This window comes from Toxotes jaculatrix, chromosome 2, assembly GCF_017976425.1.
Source record: "Toxotes jaculatrix isolate fToxJac2 chromosome 2, fToxJac2.pri, whole genome shotgun sequence".
NCBI classification, from domain to species: Eukaryota; Metazoa; Chordata; class Actinopteri; family Toxotidae; genus Toxotes; species Toxotes jaculatrix.
In genome coordinates this window covers 17,636,853-17,646,872 of record NC_054395.1, presented here as the reverse complement: position 1 = coordinate 17,646,872, position 10,020 = coordinate 17,636,853, and positions in this window count along the sequence as shown.

The following is a 10,020-nucleotide window of genomic DNA, read 5'->3' as shown; positions in this document are numbered from 1 at the left end:
ACCTCAAAATGTCATGAAAAACGTCATAGTATAGTATGGCGTCAAAAAACTCCAAAAAAGTCCAAAAAAATTTTTGACCTCAAACTGTCATGAAAAACGTCATAGTATAGTATGGCGTCAAAATCGGACAAAAAAAGTCAAAATTTTTTTGACCTCAAAATGTCATGAGAAACATCATAGTATAGTATGGCGTCAAAATCGGACCAAAAAAGTCAAATTTTTTTTTGACCTCAAAATGTCATGAAAAACGTCATAGTATAGTATGGCGTCAAAATCGGACAAAAAAAGTCAAAAATTTTTTTGACCTCAAAATGTCATGAAAAACGTCATAGTATAGTATGGCGTCAAAATCGGACAAAAAAAGTCAAAATTTTTTTTGACCTCAAAATTTCCTAAAAAACGTCATAGTATAGTATGGCCTCAAAATCGGACAAAAAAAGTCAAAATTTTTTTTGACCTCAAAATGTCATGAAAAACGTCATAGTATAGTATGGCGTCAAAATCGGACAAAAAAAGTCAAATTTTTTTTTGACCTCAAAATGTCATGAAAAACGTCATAGTATAGTATGGCGTCAAAATCGGACCAAAAAAGTCAAAAAAATTTTTTGACCTCAAAATGTCATGAAAAACGTCATAGTATAGTATGGCGTCAAAATCGGACAAAAAAAGTCAAAATTTTTTTTGACCTCAAAATGTCATGAAAAACGTCATAGTATAGTATGGCGTCAAAATCGGACCAAAAAAGTCAAAAATTTTTTTGACCTCAAAATGTCATGAAAAACGTCATAGTATAGTATGGCGTCAAAATCGGACAAAAAAAGTCAAATTTTTTTTTGACCTCAAAATTTCCTAAAAAACGTCATAGTATAGTATGGCGTCAAAATCGGACCAAAAAAGTCAAAATTTTTTTTGACCTCAAAATGTCATGAAAAACGTCATAGTATAGTATGGCGTCAAAATCGGACAAAAAAAGTCAAAAATTTTTTTGACCTCAAAATGTCATGAAAAACGTCATAGTATAGTATGGCGTCAAAATCGGACAAAAAAAGTCAAATTTTTTTTTGACCTCAAAATGTCATGAAAAACGTCATAGTATAGTATGGCGACAAAATCGGACAAAAAAAGTCCAAATTTTTTTTGACCTCAAAATGTCATGAAAAACGTCATAGTATAGTATGGCGTCAAAATCGGACAAAAAATGTCAAATTTTTTTTTGACCTCAAAATGTCATGAAAAACATCATAGTATAGTATGGCGTCAAAATCGGACCAAAAAAGTCAAATTTTTTTTTGACCTCAAAATGTCATGAAAAGCGTCATAGTATAGTATGGCGTCAAAATCGGACAAAAAAAGTCAAAAATTTTTTTGACCTCAAAATGTCATGAAAAACGTCATAGTATAGTATGGCGTCAAAAAACTCCAAAAAAGTCCAAAAAAATTTTTGACCTCAAACTGTCATGAAAAACGTCATAGTATAGTATGGCGTCAAAATCGGACAAAAAAAGTCAAAATTTTTTTGACCTCAAAATGTCATGAAAAACGTCATAGTATAGTATGGCGTCAAAATCGGACAAAAAAAGTCAAATTTTTTTTTGACCTCAAAATTTCCTAAAAAACGTCATAGTATAGTATGGCCTCAAAATCGGACAAACGAAGTCAAAAATTTTTTTTGACCTCAAAATGTCATGAAAAACGTCATAGTATAGTATGGCGTCAAAATCGGACCAAAAAAGTCGAAAAATTTTTTGACCTCAAAATGTCATGAAAAACGTCATAGTATAGTATGGCGTCAAAATCGGACAAAAAAAGTCAAAAATTTTTTTGACCTCAAAATGTCATGAAAAACGTCATAGTATAGTATGGCGTCAAAAAACTCCAAAAAAGTCCAAAAAAATTTTTGACCTCAAACTGTCATGAAAAACGTCATAGTATAGTATGGCGTCAAAATCGGACAAAAAAAGTCCAAATTTTTTTGACCTCAAAATGTCATGAAAAACGTCATAGTATAGTATGGCGTCAAAATCGGACAAAAAAAGTCAAATTTTTTTTTGACCTCAAAATTTCCTAAAAAACGTCATAGTATAGTATGGCCTCAAAATCGGACAAACGAAGTCAAAAATTTTTTTTGACCTCAAAATGTCATGAAAAACGTCATAGTATAGTATGGCGTCAAAATCGGACCAAAAAAGTCGAAAAATTTTTTGACCTCAAAATGTCATGAAAAACGTCATAGTATAGTATGGCGTCAAAATCGGACAAAAAAAGTCAAAAATTTTTTTGACCTCAAAATGTCATGAAAAACGTCATAGTATAGTATGGCGTCAAAATCGGACAAAAAATGTCAAATTTTTTTTTGACCTCAAAATGTCATGAAAAACATCATAGTATAGTATGGCGTCAAAATCGGACCAAAAAAGTCAAAATTTTTTTTGACCTCAAAATGTCATGAAAAACATCATAGTATAGTATGGCGTCAAAATCGGACCAAAAAAGTCCAAATTTTTTTTGACCTCAAAATGTCATGAAAAACGTCATAGTATAGTATGGCGTCAAAATCGGACAAAAAAAGTCCAAATTTTTTTTGACCTCAAAATGTCATGAAAAACGTCATAGTATAGTATGGCGTCAAAATCGGACCAAAAAAGTCAAATTTTTTTTTGACCTCAAAATGTCATGAAAAACGTCATAGTATAGTATGGCGTCAAAATCGGACAAAAAAAGTCAAAAATTTTTTTGACCTCAAAATGTCATGAAAAACGTCATAGTATAGTATGGCGTCAAAATCGGACAAAAAAAGTCAAAATTTTTTTTGACCTCAAAATTTCCTAAAAAACGTCATAGTATAGTATGGCCTCAAAATCGGACAAAAAAAGTCAAAATTTTTTTTGACCTCAAAATGTCATGAAAAACGTCATAGTATAGTATGGCGTCAAAATCGGACAAAAAAAGTCAAATTTTTTTTTGACCTCAAAATGTCATGAAAAACGTCATAGTATAGTATGGCGTCAAAATCGGACAAAAAAAGTCAAAAATTTTTTTGACCTCAAAATGTCATGAAAAACGTCATAGTATAGTATGGCGTCAAAATCGGACAAAAAAAGTCAAAATTTTTTTTGACCTCAAAATTTCCTAAAAAACGTCATAGTATAGTATGGCGTCAAAATCGGACAAAAAAAGTCCAAATTTTTTTTGACCTCAAAATGTCATGAAAAACGTCATAGTATAGTATGGCGTCAAAATCGGACAAAAAAAGTCAAAAATTTTTTTGACCTCAAAATGTCATGAAAAACGTCATAGTATAGTATGGCGACAAAATCGGACAAAAAAAGTCCAAATTTTTTTTGACCTCAAAATGTCATGAAAAACGTCATAGTATAGTATGGCGTCAAAATCGGACAAAAAATGTCAAATTTTTTTTTGACCTCAAAATGTCATGAAAAGCGTCATAGTATAGTATGGCGTCAAAATCGGACAAAAAAAGTCAAAAATTTTTTTGACCTCAAAATGTCATGAAAAACGTCATAGTATAGTATGGCGTCAAAAAACTCCAAAAAAGTCCAAAAAAAATTTTGACCTCAAACTGTCATGAAAAACGTCATAGTATAGTATGGCGTCAAAATCGGACAAAAAAAGTCAAAATTTTTTTGACCTCAAAATGTCATGAAAAACGTCATAGTATAGTATGGCGTCAAAATCGGACCAAAAAAGTCAAAATTTTTTTTGACCTCAAAATTTCCTAAAAAACGTCATAGTATAGTATGGCCTCAAAATCGGACAAACGAAGTCAAAAATTTTTTTTGACCTCAAAATGTCATGAAAAACGTCATAGTATAGTATGGCGTCAAAATCGGACCAAAAAAGTCGAAAAATTTTTTGACCTCAAAATGTCATGAAAAACGTCATAGTATAGTATGGCGTCAAAATCGGACAAAAAAAGTCAAAAATTTTTTTGACCTCAAAATGTCATGAAAAACGTCATAGTATAGTATGGCGTCAAAATCGGACAAAAAATGTCAAATTTTTTTTTGACCTCAAAATGTCATGAAAAACATCATAGTATAGTATGGCGTCAAAATCGGACCAAAAAAGTCAAATTTTTTTTTGACCTCAAAATGTCATGAAAAACGTCATAGTATAGTATGGCGTCAAAATCGGACAAAAAAAGTCAAAAATTTTTTTGACCTCAAAATGTCATGAAAAACGTCATAGTATAGTATGGCGTCAAAATCGGACAAAAAAAGTCAAAATTTTTTTTGACCTCAAAATTTCCTAAAAAACGTCATAGTATAGTATGGCCTCAAAATCGGACAAAAAAAGTCAAAATTTTTTTTGACCTCAAAATGTCATGAAAAACGTCATAGTATAGTATGGCGTCAAAATCGGACAAAAAAAGTCAAATTTTTTTTTGACCTCAAAATGTCATGAAAAACGTCATAGTATAGTATGGCGTCAAAATCGGACAAAAAAAGTCAAAAATTTTTTTGACCTCAAAATGTCATGAAAAACGTCATAGTATAGTATGGCGTCAAAATCGGACAAAAAAAGTCAAAATTTTTTTTGACCTCAAAATTTCCTAAAAAACGTCATAGTATAGTATGGCCTCAAAATCGGACAAAAAAAGTCAAAATTTTTTTTGACCTCAAAATGTCATGAAAAACGTCATAGTATAGTATGGCGTCAAAATCGGACAAAAAAAGTCAAAATTTTTTTTTGACCTCAAAATGTCATGAAAAACGTCATAGTATAGTATGGCGTCAAAATCGGACCAAAAAAGTCAAAAAATTTTTTTGACCTCAAAATGTCATGAAAAACGTCATAGTATAGTATGGCGTCAAAATCGGACAAAAAAAGTCCAAATTTTTTTTGACCTCAAAATGTCATGAAAAACGTCATAGTATAGTATGGCGTCAAAATCGGACAAAAAAAGTCAAAAATTTTTTTGACCTCAAAATGTCATGAAAAACGTCATAGTATAGTATGGCGACAAAATCGGACAAAAAAAGTCCAAATTTTTTTTGACCTCAAAATGTCATGAAAAACGTCATAGTATAGTATGGCGTCAAAATCGGACAAAAAATGTCAAATTTTTTTTTGACCTCAAAATGTCATGAAAAACATCATAGTATAGTATGGCGTCAAAATCGGACCAAAAAAGTCAAATTTTTTTTTTACCTCAAAATGTCATGAAAAGCGTCATAGTATAGTATGGCGTCAAAATCGGACAAAAAAAGTCAAAAATTTTTTTGACCTCAAAATGTCATGAAAAACGTCATAGTATAGTATGGCGTCAAAAAACTCCAAAAAAGTCCAAAAAAATTTTTGACCTCAAACTGTCATGAAAAACGTCATAGTATAGTATGGCGTCAAAATCGGACAAAAAAAGTCAAAATTTTTTTGACCTCAAAATGTCATGAAAAACGTCATAGTATAGTATGGCGTCAAAATCGGACCAAAAAAGTCAAAATTTTTTTTGACCTCAAAATTTCCTAAAAAACGTCATAGTATAGTATGGCCTCAAAATCGGACAAACGAAGTCAAAAATTTTTTTTGACCTCAAAATGTCATGAAAAACGTCATAGTATAGTATGGCGTCAAAATCGGACCAAAAAAGTCGAAAAATTTTTTGACCTCAAAATGTCATGAAAAGCGTCATAGTATAGTATGGCGTCAAAATCGGACAAAAAAAGTCAAAAATTTTTTTGACCTCAAAATGTCATGAAAAACGTCATAGTATAGTATGGCGTCAAAAAACTCCAAAAAAGTCCAAAAAAATTTTTGACCTCAAACTGTCATGAAAAACGTCATAGTATAGTATGGCGTCAAAATCGGACAAAAAAAGTCCAAATTTTTTTGACCTCAAAATGTCATGAAAAACGTCATAGTATAGTATGGCGTCAAAATCGGACAAAAAAAGTCAAATTTTTTTTTGACCTCAAAATTTCCTAAAAAACGTCATAGTATAGTATGGCCTCAAAATCGGACAAACGAAGTCAAAAATTTTTTTTGACCTCAAAATGTCATGAAAAACGTCATAGTATAGTATGGCGTCAAAATCGGACCAAAAAAGTCGAAAAATTTTTTGACCTCAAAATGTCATGAAAAACGTCATAGTATAGTATGGCGTCAAAATCGGACAAAAAAAGTCAAAAATTTTTTTGACCTCAAAATGTCATGAAAAACGTCATAGTATAGTATGGCGTCAAAATCGGACAAAAAATGTCAAATTTTTTTTTGACCTCAAAATGTCATGAAAAACATCATAGTATAGTATGGCGTCAAAATCGGACCAAAAAAGTCAAAATTTTTTTTGACCTCAAAATGTCATGAAAAACATCATAGTATAGTATGGCGTCAAAATCGGACCAAAAAAGTCCAAATTTTTTTTGACCTCAAAATGTCATGAAAAACGTCATAGTATAGTATGGCGTCAAAATCGGACAAAAAAAGTCCAAATTTTTTTTGACCTCAAAATGTCATGAAAAACGTCATAGTATAGTATGGCGTCAAAATCGGACCAAAAAAGTCAAATTTTTTTTTGACCTCAAAATGTCATGAAAAACGTCATAGTATAGTATGGCGTCAAAATCGGACAAAAAAAGTCAAAAATTTTTTTGACCTCAAAATGTCATGAAAAACGTCATAGTATAGTATGGCGTCAAAATCGGACAAAAAAAGTCAAAATTTTTTTTGACCTCAAAATTTCCTAAAAAACGTCATAGTATAGTATGGCCTCAAAATCGGACAAAAAAAGTCAAAATTTTTTTTGACCTCAAAATGTCATGAAAAACGTCATAGTATAGTATGGCGTCAAAATCGGACAAAAAAAGTCAAATTTTTTTTTGACCTCAAAATGTCATGAAAAACGTCATAGTATAGTATGGCGTCAAAATCGGACAAAAAAAGTCAAAAATTTTTTTGACCTCAAAATGTCATGAAAAACGTCATAGTATAGTATGGCGTCAAAATCGGACAAAAAAAGTCAAAATTTTTTTTGACCTCAAAATTTCCTAAAAAACGTCATAGTATAGTATGGCGTCAAAATCGGACAAAAAAAGTCCAAATTTTTTTTGACCTCAAAATGTCATGAAAAACGTCATAGTATAGTATGGCGTCAAAATCGGACAAAAAAAGTCAAAAATTTTTTTGACCTCAAAATGTCATGAAAAACGTCATAGTATAGTATGGCGACAAAATCGGACAAAAAAAGTCCAAATTTTTTTTGACCTCAAAATGTCATGAAAAACGTCATAGTATAGTATGGCGTCAAAATCGGACAAAAAATGTCAAATTTTTTTTTGACCTCAAAATGTCATGAAAAGCGTCATAGTATAGTATGGCGTCAAAATCGGACAAAAAAAGTCAAAAATTTTTTTGACCTCAAAATGTCATGAAAAACGTCATAGTATAGTATGGCGTCAAAAAACTCCAAAAAAGTCCAAAAAAAATTTTGACCTCAAACTGTCATGAAAAACGTCATAGTATAGTATGGCGTCAAAATCGGACAAAAAAAGTCAAAATTTTTTTGACCTCAAAATGTCATGAAAAACGTCATAGTATAGTATGGCGTCAAAATCGGACCAAAAAAGTCAAAATTTTTTTTGACCTCAAAATTTCCTAAAAAACGTCATAGTATAGTATGGCCTCAAAATCGGACAAACGAAGTCAAAAATTTTTTTTGACCTCAAAATGTCATGAAAAACGTCATAGTATAGTATGGCGTCAAAATCGGACCAAAAAAGTCGAAAAATTTTTTGACCTCAAAATGTCATGAAAAACGTCATAGTATAGTATGGCGTCAAAATCGGACAAAAAAAGTCAAAAATTTTTTTGACCTCAAAATGTCATGAAAAACGTCATAGTATAGTATGGCGTCAAAATCGGACAAAAAATGTCAAATTTTTTTTTGACCTCAAAATGTCATGAAAAACATCATAGTATAGTATGGCGTCAAAATCGGACCAAAAAAGTCAAATTTTTTTTTGACCTCAAAATGTCATGAAAAACGTCATAGTATAGTATGGCGTCAAAATCGGACAAAAAAAGTCAAAAATTTTTTTGACCTCAAAATGTCATGAAAAACGTCATAGTATAGTATGGCGTCAAAATCGGACAAAAAAAGTCAAAATTTTTTTTGACCTCAAAATTTCCTAAAAAACGTCATAGTATAGTATGGCCTCAAAATCGGACAAAAAAAGTCAAAATTTTTTTTGACCTCAAAATGTCATGAAAAACGTCATAGTATAGTATGGCGTCAAAATCGGACAAAAAAAGTCAAATTTTTTTTTGACCTCAAAATGTCATGAAAAACGTCATAGTATAGTATGGCGTCAAAATCGGACAAAAAAAGTCAAAAATTTTTTTGACCTCAAAATGTCATGAAAAACGTCATAGTATAGTATGGCGTCAAAATCGGACAAAAAAAGTCAAAATTTTTTTTGACCTCAAAATTTCCTAAAAAACGTCATAGTATAGTATGGCCTCAAAATCGGACAAAAAAAGTCAAAATTTTTTTTGACCTCAAAATGTCATGAAAAACGTCATAGTATAGTATGGCGTCAAAATCGGACAAAAAAAGTCAAAATTTTTTTTTGACCTCAAAATGTCATGAAAAACGTCATAGTATAGTATGGCGTCAAAATCGGACCAAAAAAGTCAAAAAATTTTTTTGACCTCAAAATGTCATGAAAAACGTCATAGTATAGTATGGCGTCAAAATCGGACAAAAAAAGTCCAAATTTTTTTTGACCTCAAAATGTCATGAAAAACGTCATAGTATAGTATGGCGTCAAAATCGGACAAAAAAAGTCAAAAATTTTTTTGACCTCAAAATGTCATGAAAAACGTCATAGTATAGTATGGCGACAAAATCGGACAAAAAAAGTCCAAATTTTTTTTGACCTCAAAATGTCATGAAAAACGTCATAGTATAGTATGGCGTCAAAATCGGACAAAAAATGTCAAATTTTTTTTTGACCTCAAAATGTCATGAAAAACATCATAGTATAGTATGGCGTCAAAATCGGACCAAAAAAGTCAAATTTTTTTTTTACCTCAAAATGTCATGAAAAGCGTCATAGTATAGTATGGCGTCAAAATCGGACAAAAAAAGTCAAAAATTTTTTTGACCTCAAAATGTCATGAAAAACGTCATAGTATAGTATGGCGTCAAAAAACTCCAAAAAAGTCCAAAAAAATTTTTGACCTCAAACTGTCATGAAAAACGTCATAGTATAGTATGGCGTCAAAATCGGACAAAAAAAGTCAAAATTTTTTTGACCTCAAAATGTCATGAGAAACATCATAGTATAGTATGGCGTCAAAATCGGACCAAAAAAGTCAAATTTTTTTTTGACCTCAAAATGTCATGAAAAACGTCATAGTATAGTATGGCGTCAAAATCGGACAAAAAAAGTCAAAAATTTTTTTGACCTCAAAATGTCATGAAAAACGTCATAGTATAGTATGGCGTCAAAATCGGACAAAAAAAGTCAAAATTTTTTTTGACCTCAAAATTTCCTAAAAAACGTCATAGTATAGTATGGCCTCAAAATCGGACAAAAAAAGTCAAAATTTTTTTTGACCTCAAAATGTCATGAAAAACGTCATAGTATAGTATGGCGTCAAAATCGGACAAAAAAAGTCAAATTTTTTTTTGACCTCAAAATGTCATGAAAAACGTCATAGTATAGTATGGCGTCAAAATCGGACCAAAAAAGTCAAAAAAATTTTTTGACCTCAAAATGTCATGAAAAACGTCATAGTATAGTATGGCGTCAAAATCGGACAAAAAAAGTCAAAATTTTTTTTGACCTCAAAATGTCATGAAAAACGTCATAGTATAGTATGGCGTCAAAATCGGACCAAAAAAGTCAAAAATTTTTTTGACCTCAAAATGTCATGAAAAACGTCATAGTATAGTATGGCGTCAAAATCGGACAAAAAAAGTCAAATTTTTTTTTGACCTCAAAATTTCCTAAAAAACGTCATAGTATAGTATGGCGTCAAAATCGGACCAAAAAA